At 44.6% G+C, this 15,961-nt stretch overlaps 1 long non-coding RNA gene across 4 annotated transcripts in view; it reads right to left on the reverse strand.

Annotated features, from left to right (window-relative positions):
- Window positions 1-7,183: 7,183 nt before the first annotated feature.
- LOC110365103 (uncharacterized) overlaps window positions 7,184-15,961 on the reverse strand; it is a 49,942-nt gene continuing 41,164 nt past the window's right edge. For 3 of the 4 annotated variants that reach the window (XR_010472310.1, XR_010472312.1, XR_010472309.1), the window contains exons 5-7: window positions 15,123-15,247; window positions 13,617-13,767; window positions 7,184-13,261 (exon numbers count right to left, since the gene is read on the reverse strand). This is a non-coding gene — a long non-coding RNA (uncharacterized LOC110365103). Of the gene's footprint in view, window positions 13,262-13,377; window positions 13,535-13,616; window positions 13,768-15,122; window positions 15,248-15,961 lie in introns of all 4 variants that reach the window. The other variant, XR_010472311.1, reaches the window with a different exon arrangement.

Genomic DNA, 15,961 nt, shown 5'->3' on the forward strand with positions numbered 1-15,961 from the left:
CTACCCTACACTCCCCTGGGACCCTGCACATTTAAGTGTAATTTTTTTTTTTTTTTTCTGTTATGCAAGGAGTTACTAAAACTGTCAGTGAAAGCAGCACATGTGTGTACAGCAGCTTCCCAGCATGTCTGGTGCAGGCTTCTCAGGGGATGGATGGGCAGGAGATGGCTTGTGCAGCTTCATGCAGGCAAAATGATGGCACATCTAGACAGGAGAAATGCTGAAACAATGTTCATGGCAGCAGTGGTGATGCCAAATAGTGGAGCGTCCCCATGCCCACTGGGTATCAAAGCCCCTTTTTGCAAGGCATCTGCCTTTACCAATGGTTTGTTTTGGCCAGGAAGGGTTTTCTGTGCTGGCTGGCCCCTGACGGAAATCTCTGTATTCCTAACTTAGCAAATGCTGATGCACATGGTGTGTGTCAGCAACAGAGGTCATTTCCAGTGTGGGAAATAGTCAGGGTAGGAAAGGGATGTCTCTTAGTTACAAAGTATTTATCAGTACCATGTGGCTATAATAATGTTTTAATTCTTGTAAAATAGAGTACGTGACAGTCAGAGGTGGCCTCAGAGGGGACTAATAATCCCTGCAGTGCAGTAAGTCGTGTATTTTTTTCCCCTCATTTTGCTATCCATGATTCATAGAAAGACCAGAAAAAACAATTTCATTTCTCACACAATTCAGTGTACAATTTTTACCATTAGGACACTTTGATCATTGACTTAAGTCTTAGTTACTTGTTAGCATCTTTGATGTTTTCCTTCATGTACTAATGAAAGCTGAAGTTTACTAATTACACCATTATGTTTTTAAAAGCATTAAACAAGTAAACAACACTATAAAGCTATGATGATTGAAAATTGCTGTCATGCTAATTGGTCTTGTACATGCATTAGATTAGTTTTATGTGCATTTATTTTATTTAGATCAGGTGTGTCACTGTTGAAGTGCATCTCTGTCAGATTGCTGAGGGATCTCTCAGTAGACAGCATGTATAGAGTAGATATAGAGTATGACATGTATGTAGATATCCTAACTGGTAAATGTTAGACATGCAGATTTAACTCATCTTCTGTAAACCATAGAATCATATAATAGTTTGGGTTGGAAGGGACATTCAAAGCTTGTCTAGTCCAACCCCCTGCTATGAGCAGGAACATCTTCACCCAGGTCAGGTTGCTCAGAGCACTGGCCAGCCTGGCCTGGGATGTCTTCAGGGATGGGGCATCTACCACCTCTCTGGGCAACCTGGGATAGTGTTTCACCACCCTCACTGGCCAGGCCAGTCAGTATTTGGAAAAATGTAGCCATGCTGTTGGCACTGAAAGCTGTCTTTTTTTTGTGGTCTGCAGCAGGAGCAGCAGATTCCACAGCTAGTTAGGTGAGCAGAAGAGCACCCTGCTGGTGAGCTCTGCAAGCAATTTAACATCTTTACAGTAAGAAGTAGCTGGTACCAATGGTGTGAAGGGGATGTTAGCCAAGTAAAGCCAAGGCAGGGGAGTTGTATCCCAGACTGGTAATTTGTGGTCTAGAAATGCATTAGACAAGCAGCCTTCTGCTTTTGGCAGTGAATAAGAGCAGATTACTAAAGACAGAGGCAGCACAGAGGCACAACACCGATACTTCCCTCCCCTGTACTGTTCCACAAAGAGGCACACAGCCTCCTGTTTTTGACGGGAAGGTTATGCCTCAAAAGCAATTCCAGGTGTCAGTGGTCAGTGTTGTGGTTGTTAGAAATACAAGCAGGGGAGCAGTGATGCCACATTCAAGACAGCTACCAGGGCTTGATGAGAAGCAAAATTGTCTGTAAATGGGGAGAATGAACATTGCTATGTACTCTTTCTGGTTTTACCTCCTTCTATTGTTGTGCGTAGTGTCATCTGTCTTTCTATCACCCCATGTGCCTGTAGAGGTAGAACAGGAGAAAATGAAATTTGCACATTAGCTAGTCAGAGGCTTGAAAGCAAAGGATAGGGAGGAGGAAGCATTGATGCCAGGCCCAGACATTTGTGTGTGGTGATGCTGGCGAAGCACTCAGGTCAGGGAACATTAAATGGCACAGGAGGGTGCCGCTCAACTCAGTACATTGTAGTTGCTCTGTCACATAAAGAGCAACTCCACCACCATGCCTGGCTGGCCTGTCTTTCCTGAAAAGGGCATAGCCATCCATGACCACATTCCAGTCCTGTGAGCTGTCCCACCATGTCTTTGTAACTGCCACCAGATCATAATCTCCCGAACAAACACAGGTTTCTAACTCCTCCTGCTTATTCCCCATGCTGTGTGCATTGGTGTCCAGGCATTTCAGGGAGTGAGCTGAGTACACTGATTTCACCTCCCGGTCTTCATCAATACTGGTGTAAACTGGTGCCGCACTGGTGCAAACCCAGCTTACAACCCCCTCCCCCTTCGAATCTAGTTTAAAGCTCTCCTCAACTTTTCTTCTTTAGGAAATCATGTGATCGGCTATGGTTTCTGTTTATAGAGGTTCCTTTCCTCTTAGTGCTCTGAAAAGACTTTTCTCTGCAGGGTTTATTACAAACCTCAGTGCCAGCAGTCCGAGGTAGCTCAGGGTGCATGGACGGGTATTTAATCAACAGGGAGGCACTGGCAGCTGGCTGGTCCTTCCTGCTTTTAAGGATGGCAGCTAGTTTGAGTCCACAACTCCTTAGTGAAAATGGTTGATCAGCACCTATGATTGCATGGTCTCCATTTAACTCACAGACGGTGTTGTAGCAATGCTAGGTGTGCACCAAACCTATCTCTGCTGTGAGCCAGGTCCTCATGTCTGTTAGGCATGGGGTGACTCTTCTCATTTGTTTATCTGCATGATTTTGTGCTTCTCATTGTGGCAAACACTTTACTGCAGAACAGCTTTCCAAACTGGCAAGCCTTCCCAGTAGGCATGTTCCAGCTTGTAGGTTAAGGGACACCTCTTTGCTTCTTTTGGCCCCATCCTCCTGTGCTCAGGGGAGGTCTTCTACTCCATGGTCTGTGAGTAAAGGCTATGGATGATATGTTTTTGCTGTCTTTGCCAGTATCATTGCAGTAGCAGACAGTGGTCCCATGGCCCCACCACTGTGAGAGTCACCATTTTACTATTCATTATTCTTCCCTCTCAGATTTCTCCTATACTCACACACAGTTCCTTGAAAGAACATGACTGGAGTCAGCAGCTCCAGCACTCGGTTCAGCTACATTTTTAAGCCATGATCATCTGGTTTCTCCAAGAAACTTTGGCAGCAGCTGTCACAGACTAGGAGGGTTAGTTCATATGGGATATACAGTTCTAATGTGACCACAAACTCACATCCAATCAATTTGCAAGCTATAATCTGTCTACAACAATCACATTGGCTCTTCTTTATTATTTTATATTCTTCAGGTCCATGTTCATTTTTCATATTTATAAACATATCTTCTCATTTAATTCTATGACAGTTTTTTTAATTAATTATTTATTTAATTATTAATAATTTATTTAATTTTATTAATTATAATTTTATAATTATATTATATATAATAATATATAATAATTATAATTATAATTTATAATTAATTATAAATTAATAATTTATTTAATTATTAATAATTATTGAATTAATTCTATGACACCCAAGAGCAGGGGTGTCAAACTTATTTTCACCGGAGACCACATCACTCTTGTGGTCGCCTTCAAAGGGCCAAATGTAATTTTAGGACTGTATAAATGTAACTGCTCCTACATTTATGTGGCTGATGTGGTCCCCAGTGAAAATGAGTTTGATACCCCTGTTTTAGAGGATCAGCCTGTACAACAGACCAGGGAGCCCTACCAAGGTCATCAAGGTCCTTGGATTTGGAGCCTTTTCCCAGCAGCTGGTGGAGATTTGAGGAATCACTTTTTAATCCCCTTTATTCCTGAAGTATGAACTCTTTGGCAGTGTATTTACTTGCTTCATGATTCGGACAGCCCTCTCTCATTCCTTGTGTTTCATATTAGGTTTTGGGTTGGTGGGGATTTTGTTTGTTTGTTTGATTTTGGTCTCTGTGTTGTTGGTTTGGGTTTTTTTGTTATTTTGGTTTGTTTTTTTTTTTCTTCAGCTAAAGATACGATTAGTTCCCTTAACTTACAGTCCTTTCCTATTTCAGCTGGGCTTCCTGGGCCTTTATCTGCTTCTTAATTTTGTGATTAGCCTCTGCAGCAGTCCAGCATTACTAATTAGTATTTGCACAGGAGCTTTGATGCCTTCCACTTGCATATTCAGCTTCTCCCTCTTAGCTACACTCTGTATGTGAGCAGTGATTTGCACTCTTTACAGTCTGCACCTCCCTGAAGCTCCTGTGCACCAGTATATTACTGTACTCAAGAAGTCTTAGTCTTAGTCTCAGATTTTAACTTGAATCTGCAAACTGAAAAGCTGAGGAGTAAGAGCTGCCCCCAACACCAGCAGGAGCCGGAGGGACCCAGAGCAGTGCCTGGGGCCTGACTCCCCAGGGATGAACCCCAGGCCAGCTCCTGCTCCTGAGGCCACCCCTGGCTGATGCCGAGGAGAGAGACCAGGGCTGGGTGGCTGCTGGGTGCTGCCTGCACCTGCCCAGCTTCTGCCACCTTCCTGGGGGTGAGAACGTGGCTCCTGCTCACCGCAGCACCAGGAGCTCTTGACATCAGTGTAAGCCAATTGCTGCTGTCACTTGATTGCATCATAGTTTAATATTGAGTGTTTGTTGAATAATCCATTTACTAATATTTAAAAAATCATGAACTGGTAGTTTAAAAATATTGCCTAATTATGAAACATTTAGTACTTAGCTAATAAATATGGCAAGCATTGTGTGACATGTGAACTTGAAGATGCTGTTTGGTTGTGCCCCTCAGTTTGACTCCAGAATCAGCTGACTTGGTCTCCATTTCTGAGCCCAAACACACAGGGCTTGGTCTCTGCTCCAGTCCTAAAATCTCCATCTTCAAGTCCCCAAACCAGAACCATGAGCCTGTTTTCAAGTCTGGAAAATGCAGGACTTAGTTTCCATTTTCAAGTACAGAAAATGCAGGCCTTAAGTAATCTTTGGTTTTGAGCCCCAAAACTAGCCACAGGGGACAGGCCTTGACCCCCAAGGATACACACCTCCCTTACAGAAGCCAAATGGTTTTGTTCCTCCATAACAGTCCCCAGAGCCTGTACTGAAGTCTGCAAGATGCAGCTTGGCATATTTCCCCCATGTAGTAAATAATAGAGTGAACCCGCCACCAAACTCTTTTAATTTGCACTTCTCTTTGAGATATCTAAACATTGTTCTGCAGTGAGCAGAACCCTAAATTACTCACCCGTGACATCACCCCAACCCTGCAGGTAGGGTTTCTTGAGACCATGCCCCCAGGCACAATGTCACACGTTCCACTTACACATCACTTTGTCTATTTACTTATTATTAAATGGTTAATAACCAGACAATATATGTAAACTAATAAATCTAATGTTGGCACTCTCGAGGGCAGAGAGGTCCTGCAGAGGGATCTGGACAAATTGCAGAACTGGGCAATCACCAACCACATGAAGTTCAACAAGGACAAGTGCTGCACCTGGGACATGGCAACCCCGGCTGTACATATAGTCTGGGGGATGAGATGCTGGAAAGCAGCTTTGCAGAGATGGATTTGGGGTTCTGGTTGACAGCAAGTTGAACATGAGCCAACAGTGTGCCCTGGCAGACAAGAGGGCCAACCGTGTCCTGGGGTGCATCAAGCACAGCATTGTCAGCCAGGCAAGGGAGGTGATTGTCCTGCTCTGCTCTGCACTGGTGTGGCCTCGTCTAGAGCACCGTGTGCCGTTCTGGGTGCCGCAGGATGAAAGGATATTAAGCTACTGGAGAGTGTCCATCAGAGGGCTACAAAGTTGGTGAAGGGTTTGGAAGGGAAGCCGTATGAGGAGCAGCTAAAGTCACTTATTTTGTTCAGCCCGGAGAAGAGTAGACTAAGGGGAGACCTCATCACAGCTTCCTCACAAGGGGAGAAGGGAGGGCCTGGTGACCAATGACAGGACCTGAGGGGATGGCAGGAAGATGCGCCTGGGGAGTTCTTCACCCAGGTTCTTCACCCAGAGGATGGTGGAGCACTGGAACAGGCTCCCCAGGGAGGTGTCACGGCCCCAAGCTTGACGGTGTTCAAGAAGAGACTGGACAACACCCTCAGACACATGGTGTGAACTGTGGGGTTGTCATATGCAGGGACATTGATTGTGCCACTGTACTCGGCACCAGTGAGGCCCCACTTTGAATACTCTGTTCACTTTTGGGCCCCTTGTCATAAGAAGGACATTGAAATCCAAGAGAGTGTGCAGAGGAGAGCAACAAAACTGGTGAGGGGCCTGGAGCCCAAGTCTTATGAGGAGTGGTTGAGGGAACTGTGGCTGTTTAGACTGGAGAAAAGGAGGCTGAGGGGAGACATTATCACTGTCTACAATCACCTGAAAGGAGGTTGTAGCATGGAGGGTGTTGGTCTCTTCTCCCAAGTAGCAAGTGATAGGACATGAGGAAATAGCCTCAAGTTGTGCCAGGGGAGGTTTAGATTGGATATTAGAAAAAAATTCTTCATGGAAAGGGTTGTCAGGCATTGGAACAGGCTGCCCAGGGAAGTGGTAGAGTCACCATCCCTGAAGGTGTTTAAAAGACGTTTAGACAAGGTTCTTATGGACATGGTTCAGTGCTAGAGTTAGGTTAGGTTATGGTTGGACTTGACGATTTTGAGGGTCTCTTCCAACTGAAATGATTTATAGCAGGACGATACCCTCTTCATAGCGCTTAATGTACAGTATCGATCACATGCTCACAACAGCAAGAGCTCCTTGGTTTTCCCTGTTGCTGCCTAGATTGTTATTTCTTAGACACCTTTTATTTGCAACCCTCCATCCTATGGTAAATCCATATCATTGTTTTCTCTAGAACATATGGCTTTCTGGTTTGGTAGGTGGCATTGAGCATTTCCCCAGCAAGATAATTTCTGATATGTTGTCCCACCTGGTTAATCCCACAATAGACTGGAAATATCTGAGAACATTTGTTGGACTGGATCTTCTCTGGCTCTTTACAGAGATCGAATTAATTCCACAGAACATTGTGAATGGCCAAAAATCATACAGTTTAGAAAACTGAATAAGACTGTCTGTCATGATTTAATTTTTCAAGCGACTCAAAAAATAATTAATTTACATGTATATAATTCCTTTAATCACAAAGGATTTCACAAGCTTTTCAGAAAGGTATTTCTATTCAAGCAACTGCTGAAATGCAACCTTTGCTTAACAGTAATACTAGTTTACAGTGTGAGGCAGGACAAGCTTACCTAAACTACAGCCATTTCCATTCAAAAATGATCCCTTTTGGAAGTAAAAAACCCATAAAAATCCACATGTTTTTGGTGCACAAAACTGGACCAATTATATTATATTTAGAGAGAATATTAACATTTCTCATCCTGAGAGCTCTAAGTACTTTTCAAATGTCTCCTATGGCATCTTTAATTCATCCTCACATCCTGAGATTTCTGTCACCTGAAACCTATGGTATTTATTGTAGCTATTCAGGAAGTTCTATGCTGGCTTGTAAGGAAACTTGCTGGTTTAGAGCATCAGAAGCCTGGGCTATGGGTAAACATGAACTTGGCAGTACAGTTTAGGTTTTGGCAAATTCTGTAGTGCTGAGTGTGGCACCTGTGTGATCCACCATGAACACTTAAAAAAACAGCTCAGTATCTGTAGTCAGTAAAGCATTTCTATCTGTATGTCTGTTTCTTTAATGTGTGGGTTGGGAATATAATTGTTATAATTGTAATAACTTCTCATATTTACAGCTCTTCATGTACACTCATGTTCAAAGTAAGCTCAAAACATGCACAACTGTTGCTGCCAGTAGGAAATACTGTCATGAGATCATTTATGACTATGACTCCGAGGGTGCTGACTTACATGATTGTTCTCTTTTCTACTTTAACAACCTGATGGGACTGCAAATGAAGGCAGAATCTGGCCTACTGAATCACGCATGTTTGCTTTTATTTAGCTCTAGCTACCTCTTCAAATTCTTTCCTATAATTGATAATTGGATTTAAATTATTTTTTATTACATTGTCTGGGGCTTTGTTACTATCAGTCCCTAAGTATTTGTATTATATTTTGAGTGTCCACTTAAGATTCCATGAGGTGAGCAGGGCTGAAGGGCAAACTCCAGAAAGCTGCATCACTGCAGTCTCAGGGTCATTAATTTTGTGCAATGATAACTTTGTACTCAGAGAGCAATATTCATTATAAGCAGGAGGGGAAGCATGCGAGTGTTTAATTAACGGTAGGATATCATCAGCATAAAGTAGTTGATCACACCCCCGCCCCTCACCTTGAAAAAGCTTCCGAGAGGGCAGTGATGCATCTGCCCACCCTGCGCTGGGAGGGGCAACCAGCTTGTGAAGCGAGTGAGTACCACCCACATTGTGCTGCGAAAGCGAGTGTGGCAGCTCATGCAGCAGGGCGCAGAGGTTGTAACTTTTTGCTTGATGCACCCTCTCACCTATTGCCAGTGTCCCAGACTGCTGCTAACCATGGTCTCCTCCAGAAAGACAGCTTGTCACAAAAAGACTGTGGCAACCCAGACGGAGGCCCTGCCCCGAACCATGGCTGTTCAGTTTTCTGGCTGCAGGGAGTGCCAGAGCCTGCTGCTGCCAGGGGAGGGCAGCCAGCATTCCACCTGAGTGAGGTGTGAGCAGGTGTAAGATCTGCTCCGCGTGGTCGTGAAACTTGAGGAGGTTGAGACACTGATGTCCCTCAGGGAGTATGAAAAGGAGATCAACTGGTGGAGTAACTCCCTACCATTCCAGTCAGAAAGGTCCCAGGGAGACACCCCCCAAAAGGTGACGGACCCCCTGTCCTGTCGGGCAGAGGTAGGGGACCAAAAATATGAGGGTTGGAAGCAAGTTCCAGTTTGGCACCATGGGCAACCCCCCTCCCTACCTGCTTTGCTTCCCCAGGTTCCCCTCTTTAATAGGTTTGAGGCCCTGGATCTTGAAGAAGAGGTACGTGATGATGTGGTGCAAGGCCTGCCTACAAGGTCACATAGGAAGAGGCAGTTGACTCCACACCTCAAGACTGCCTCCGATAAGAAAGAAAGAAGGGTAATTGTAGTAGGCAATTCCCTACAGAGAGGGGCAAAGGGCCAAATATGCAGAGTTGACCCTTATCGTAGGAAGTGTGTAGTCTACCTGAAGCCCGGATCAGGGACATCACCAGGGCACTCCCCAGTCTGGTGTACCCAACAGACTACTACCCACTGCTGATCTTCCAGACAGGTGGGGAGGAAGCTGCGTCCCGTAGTTTGAGGGGAATGAAGAAAGATTTTAAGGCATTGGGATGGATGGTGAAAGAGTCTGGGGTGCAAGTTATTTTCTCTTCCCTCCTTCCAATTTCGGGTGATGATGTGGGATGGAATAGAAAAATTCAGTCCATATATGATTGGCTACAAAACTGGTGCTACGGACAGGGCTTTGGATTCTTTGATAATGCCTGGTTTTATAAGACACCAGCCCAGACAGTAATACATGGGAAAGGATTATCTTGAAGGGGCTAAAGGATGCTAGGACAGGAATTAGCAGGAGTCATTTGGAGAGCTTTAAACTAGATTTGAAGGCAGATGGGGTTGTAAGCTGGGCTTGCACCAGTGGGGCAGCACTCTAGTATTGATGAAGACCGGGAGGCTTCCCATCCCCCTAGGGTGAAATCAGTGTACTCAGCTCACTCCCTGAAATACCTGGACACCAATGCACACAGCATGGGGAATAAGCAGGAGGAGTTAGAAACCTGTGTTTGTTCAGGAGATTATGATCTGGTGGCAGTTACAAAGACATGGTGGGACAGCTCAAAGGACTGGAATGTGGTCATGGATGGCTATGCCCTTTTCAGGAAAGACAGGCCAGCCAGGCCAGGTGGTGGAGTTGCTCTTTACCTGACAGAGCAACTACAATGTATTGAGTTGAGTGAGTTGAGAGTCTATGGGTGAGAATTAAGGGGCAGGCTGGCAGGGGTAATACTGTTGTGGGTGTCTATTACAGGCCACCAGATCAGGGTGAGGAAGTTGATGAGGCCTTCTACAGGCAGCCTGAGAGCAGCCTCACAGTCACAGGCCCTGGTTGTTGTGGGGGATTTTAACTACCCTGATGTTTGCTGGAAGGACTACTCAGCCAGCCAGCCACAGTCCAGGAGGTTCCTCCAGTGCATTGATTATAACTTCCTGATGCAAATGGTGGAGGGGCCGATTAGGAGAGGTACACTGCTGGATCTCATCCTCACTAACAAGGAGGGTCTGGTTGAAGCAGTAAAGGTTGAGGGCTGTCGTGATTGCAGCGACCATGAAATGATGGAGTTCAGGACCTCATGTGGCAGGAGCAGAATACCAAGCAGAATGGGAACCCTGGACTTTAGCAGGGCAAACTTTGACCTTTTCAAACAATTGCTGGGGGAAATCCCATGGGCAAGGCTGCTTGAAGGAAAAGGGGCCCAAGATAGTTGGCTAGCATTCAGAGACTGCTTTTACCAAGCTCAAGAACAGAGCATCCCGACACATAGGAAGTCAAGGAAGGGAGCCAGGAGACCTGTGTGGTTAAACAGGGAACTCCTGAGTAAGCGCAAGTGGAAGAGGAGAGTTTATAGATCATGGAAGGAGGAGCTGGCCACTTGGGAAGAATACAAGGCTGCTGTCAGAGGATGTAGGGAGGCAACTAGGAAAGCTAAGGCTTCCTTAGAACTAAACCTGGCGAGAGGAGTCAAGAACAACAGAAAGAACTTTTGGAAATACATGGCAGATAAAACTAGCACCAGAGGCAATGCAGGCCCACAGATGAACAAGGTGGGTGCACTGGTGACAGAAGGCAGAGTTACCGAATGCTTTCTTTGTCTCTGTCTACACTACCGGATGCTGTCCTGAGGAGCCCCCTACCACTGAGGCCCCAAAGGAAGTCAAGACAATTGAGGAGTCTGCCTTGGTTGATGAGGACTGGGTTATGGAGCAATTAGGCAATCTGGAAATCCATAAATCCATGGGTCCAGATGGGATGCACCTGCGGGTGCTGAGGGTGGTGGCTGAAGTTATTGCTAAGCCACTCCCCATCATCTTTGCTAAGTCGTGGTAAATGGCAGAGGTGCCTGAGGACTGGAGGAAAGCAAATGTCACTCCAGTCTTCAAAAAGGGCAAGAAGGAGGACCTGGGTAAGTATAGACCGGTCAGCCTCACCTCCATCCCTTGGAAAGTGATGGAACAACTTATCCTCGGTGCTATCTCAATGCATATCAAGGATAAGAGGGTCATTAGGGGCAGTCAACATGGCTTCACCAAGGGGAAGTTGTGCTTGACCAGCCTTTTATGAGGACATAATGACGTGGCCAGATGTTGTCAGAGCAGTGGATGTGGTCTACCTTGACTTCAGTAAAGCATTTGACACAGTCTCCCACAGCATCCTCACAGCTAAACTGAGGAAGTGTGGTCTGGATGATCAGGTTGAACCGGCTGAAGGAAAGAAGCCGGAGAGTCGTGGTCAATGGGGCAGAGTCTAGTTGGAGGCCTGTATCTAGGGGAGTCCCTCAAGGGTCAGTAATGGGAACAGGATTATTCAATATATTCATCAACGACTTGGATGAGGGAATAGAGTGCCCTGTCAGCAAGTTGGCTGATGACACCAAGCTGGGAGGAGTGGCTGACATGACAGAAGGCTGTGCTGCCATCCAGTGAGACCTGGACAGGCTGGAGAGTTGGGCGGGGAAAAATTTAATGAAATATAACAAGGGCAAGTGTAGAGTCTTGCATCTGGGCACGAACAACACCATGTTCCAGTATAAGTTGGAGAATGACTTGTTAGAGAGCAGTGTAGGGGAAAGAGACCTGGGTGTCCTGGTGGACAGCAGGATGACCATGAGTGAGCACTGTGCCCTTGTGGCCAGGAAGGCCAATGGTATCCTGGGGTGTATAAGAAGGGAGGTGGTTAGTAGGTTGACAGATGTTCTCCTCCCCCTCTACTCTGCCCTGGTGAGACCGCATCTGGAATAGTGTCCAGTTCTGGGCCTCTCAGTTCAAGAAGGACAGGGAACTGCTGGAGAGAGTCCAGCGCAGAGCCACGAAGATGATTAAGGGAGTGGAGCATCTCTCTAATGAGGAAAGGCTGAGGGAACTGGCTCTCTTTAGCCTGGAGAAGAGGAGACTGATGGGTGACCTCATTAATATTTAGGAATATATAAAGGGTGAGTGTCACGAGGATGGAGCCAGGCTCTTCTCAGTGACAACCAATGATAGGATGAGGGGTAATGGATAAAAACTGGAACACAGGAGGTTCCACTTATGCATGAGAAGAAACTCCTTCTCTAGAGACATTAAAAACCTGCCTGCACTCCTTCCTGTGTAACATCATCTAGGTGTTCCTGCTCTGTCATGGGGATTGGACTAGATGATCCTTTGAGGTCCCTTCCAATCCCTAACATTCTGTGATTCTGTGAATGTGCTACAGAATCAGTGTTGTAGCCTTTCAGACTGTTGGGTTTTCCATTCTACATGATGCCAATGTAAAACTGTAATTGTCTGGATGTCTTTACCTTGCTCTCCTTACTCTCCAGGCACTGCCCACAGCACCCCATTTCCTATTAGTGACCCACAGCTTCTGTTTAAGGACCCAGATAAATGCTCCTGTTTCCAAGAGACCTCTGTTTCCATTGTGTATATGAACAGCAACTAGCTTTTTTCCAAAATCCAACCCAATCTGCTGTCCAGTGTCTGTGTTGGATTACAGCGTGAGCAGATTTCCACACCAATGGACGCATTTTCGAAGTGAACACGTGTTTTATATGTAGAACATGCTGCACCACAGAAGCATTAGCAGAAAGTCAAGAGGGTCTAGACTTGCACCCAGCCCCAACCTTACCCCCAGAGACCTGAGCACATGGAGAAGAGCCACCTTCTCTCCACTGCCCAGGTGAGATGCTGAATTTCTGTCACCGTGTCAGCAAGGACACCTACTGCTGCCCTTAAAGGCAATGTCTCAGAGATTTTAAGGGCCTCTAAGAAGCTGCCCTCTTCTGACAGTGCTGGATACTTACTCCGCCATAATTTACCTGTGCCACTTCAGCATGTACCTTCATTCATAATCAGTTGTATCCTTTTCCTTTTGTGTTCTTTTTCCATAGGCCAGAACTGAGCTATCTAGAAATCTTGATGTGGCTGATGCAGCATGAAGAGGGGTTGTTTCAGTGGCACACCTCTGTGAAGACAGACAAGAGTAAACAAACTTTAACTATTAAAAAAAACCCCATTGTAATTAATACCTTACACAAGAGGGGTAGTTTGAACCTCTATCAATTCTTAGGGGAGACTGACCGCTCTGTTCCTGCACATCCAGGCTTGGTGGGATGGCTCCGTGGAAGTATACTATACAACCACCACTTCCCCAGCTGCACAGCTGAGGGCTAGGTTTATTTTCAGTGAGGCTTAGGAAATACACGAAGGTTTCACAAGGTTGAAATATTTGTCGTGCCTGCTGGGGAGCAAGGGAAGAAACTAATTCTCAGAAGACTAATTCTGTATGAAGGGACTTGCTAATTTTGGAAATGCCGTACCTTTGCTCTGTGGGTGTAACTAATAATCACAGGGTCTTCAGGTGAGCTCCACGCTGTGCTTCAGCAGGTGTTGACTCCATCTTTTCCCCTTCACTATCACGAAGGTAATGCCTTCAACTGCAGCACTTCATTGTCACTAATGTAGAAGTTTCTGTAAAATTGAGCTATCAGTATTAAACTGTACATCTTTTCTGTTGTGTTTTGGGAAAATTTAGAGTAGATGGAGTGAATGAGTCTCAGACAAGGCTACACACACCTTATCTGCTTCTATGAGCATCTCTTCAAGTTAAATTGAGTGTTTTTTGGTTGGTTGGTTTTGCCTTTTTTTTTTTTTTCCTCAGACTAAGAGGTCTCTTAAGGAATCCACTCCTATGTATTTGGCTGATTTGGCATTTAGTTGTTCTCTGAAGCAAAGACCAGACCCTAAAGGAAGTAGAGTAGGTAGGCCCTCCATGTCATTTAGTAGACTAGGCCATAGGGAGTTGCTTAAAATAGAGTTTTGTTCCTGCTGGAGCGTGTCCAAAGAATGACAATGAAGCTACTGAAGGGTCTGGAGCACAAGTGTGATGGGGAGCAGCTGAGGGACCTGGGAGGGTTCAGTCTGGAGAAAAGGAGGCTGAGGGGACACCTCGCTTTCTGCAACTGCCTGAAAGAAGGTTGTAGCATGGAGGGTGTTGGTCTCTTCTCTCAAGTAGCAATTGATAGGACAAGCGGAAAAGGCCTCAAGTTGCACCAGAAGAGGTTTAGGTTGGATCTTGGAAACAATTTCTTCGCAAAAAGGGTTGTTGGGCATTGGAGCAGGCTGCCCAGGGCAGTGATGGAGTCACCATCCCTGGAGGGGTTTAAAAGGCACGGAGATGTGGCATGTAGGGACATGGTGTAGTGATGGACTTGGCAGTGTGACATTAATGGTTGGACTCAATGATCTTAATGGTCTTTACCAACCTAAACGATTTTATGGTTCTATAATTTTTTTAACTCAAGTTAGTCTATTGTCAATCCATTGTAGCTCATACACACGTTTGTGAATGCTTTGCTTCAGCTGTGGTTTTGCTAAGACTATTCTGTCTTAAGGAAATCACATGGGAGGGGGTTGGTTGGTTGGTTGTTTTCCTGAAATAAACCACTAACTCATATTGGAATAATGCAGTACTGCTTTCAGTCTAGTCACAGAAAAAAAAAAAAATATATATTATTAAGCATACTTATACCTAACTCTGCCCAAACAGTTTCCCCACAAGCTTACTGTGTAATGAGAAGAGGACAAAATCCTAAACATCTGAGATAGAATTAAAATTCTGTGGAGAATTTATCCTAGCTCTTAAAAAGGAATGAACAACATCAAACATACTGACAGTTAAACAAACAAATGCTGGGATCACCTATAGTGACTTATACTTACTCTCCCTGAGAAGAGGTTTACTCTTGTGGAGATGGCTCTTTTGAAAATTTAGCTACCCGAGTACAGAACCAAATACAAGAAAAAAGCAGAACTGCATTATTTACCTGTGTCAGGTGTCCTGGAGGTCAACAAGAATCACTGGATATTTTCTTGGTAACAACCATTCTATGCCTAGCAGACATTAATTTTTATTCTGTTTAGTGACGTATTCCAGGCCAATGTTTTTGTCCTGCAAGAAAAAGTAAGTGCCAATTTATGCAGAAAAGGCATAACAAAAAAAAAATTTCTCCAGCAGAGTCTGGCTAGGTGTAGGATGAGCTCAGGTTTCATACATGGCTCTGCCTTTAAAAAAAAAATAATAAAAAAACAGACTAGAATTTTAATTACACATTGACTGCAGTACTATTTCTTTATTTCTTCATTTCTTCCACCAACTTGTTTTAAATCCCATCTAGTGGGTTTTTTAAATTATTTTTTTTTAATGTTTCATCTGCCTAACCTGAGGTAGCTAGTCAGCACTTTGCCTGATTTAACTTTAACTTGAGGAGTTTATGACAGACAATTGACTTGGCATTTAAACTGTACCTACTGAAGTTGTATGCTGACACTGAAAACAGTGACAATATCCTTGAACTGCATCTTGATTTTTTAAAAATTTCTATTCAAACCTACCTTACACAAGTCTATATTGCAGACCAAACTAATTACTAAAAAAGCTGTGTTTTTTTCATATGCTGGACACTTAATGAAGACATGTTTTTTAGAATTCAAATATTGGCAGAGATGAGAGCTGGGTATACATCTGCAAAAGAGGAACAGTTTTTGAAAACACTGAAACCACCCTGTGTGATTATTGCAATTTGTAGGCACCCAAACACACATAACTTACATGAACAATAGCAATATTCCAATGCAAATTGTATTAATTTGCACTACCTCTCTC

The sequence above is a fragment of the Columba livia genome, chromosome 4 (genome assembly GCF_036013475.1).
Source record: "Columba livia isolate bColLiv1 breed racing homer chromosome 4, bColLiv1.pat.W.v2, whole genome shotgun sequence".
NCBI lineage: Eukaryota > Metazoa > Chordata > Aves > Columbiformes > Columbidae > Columba > Columba livia.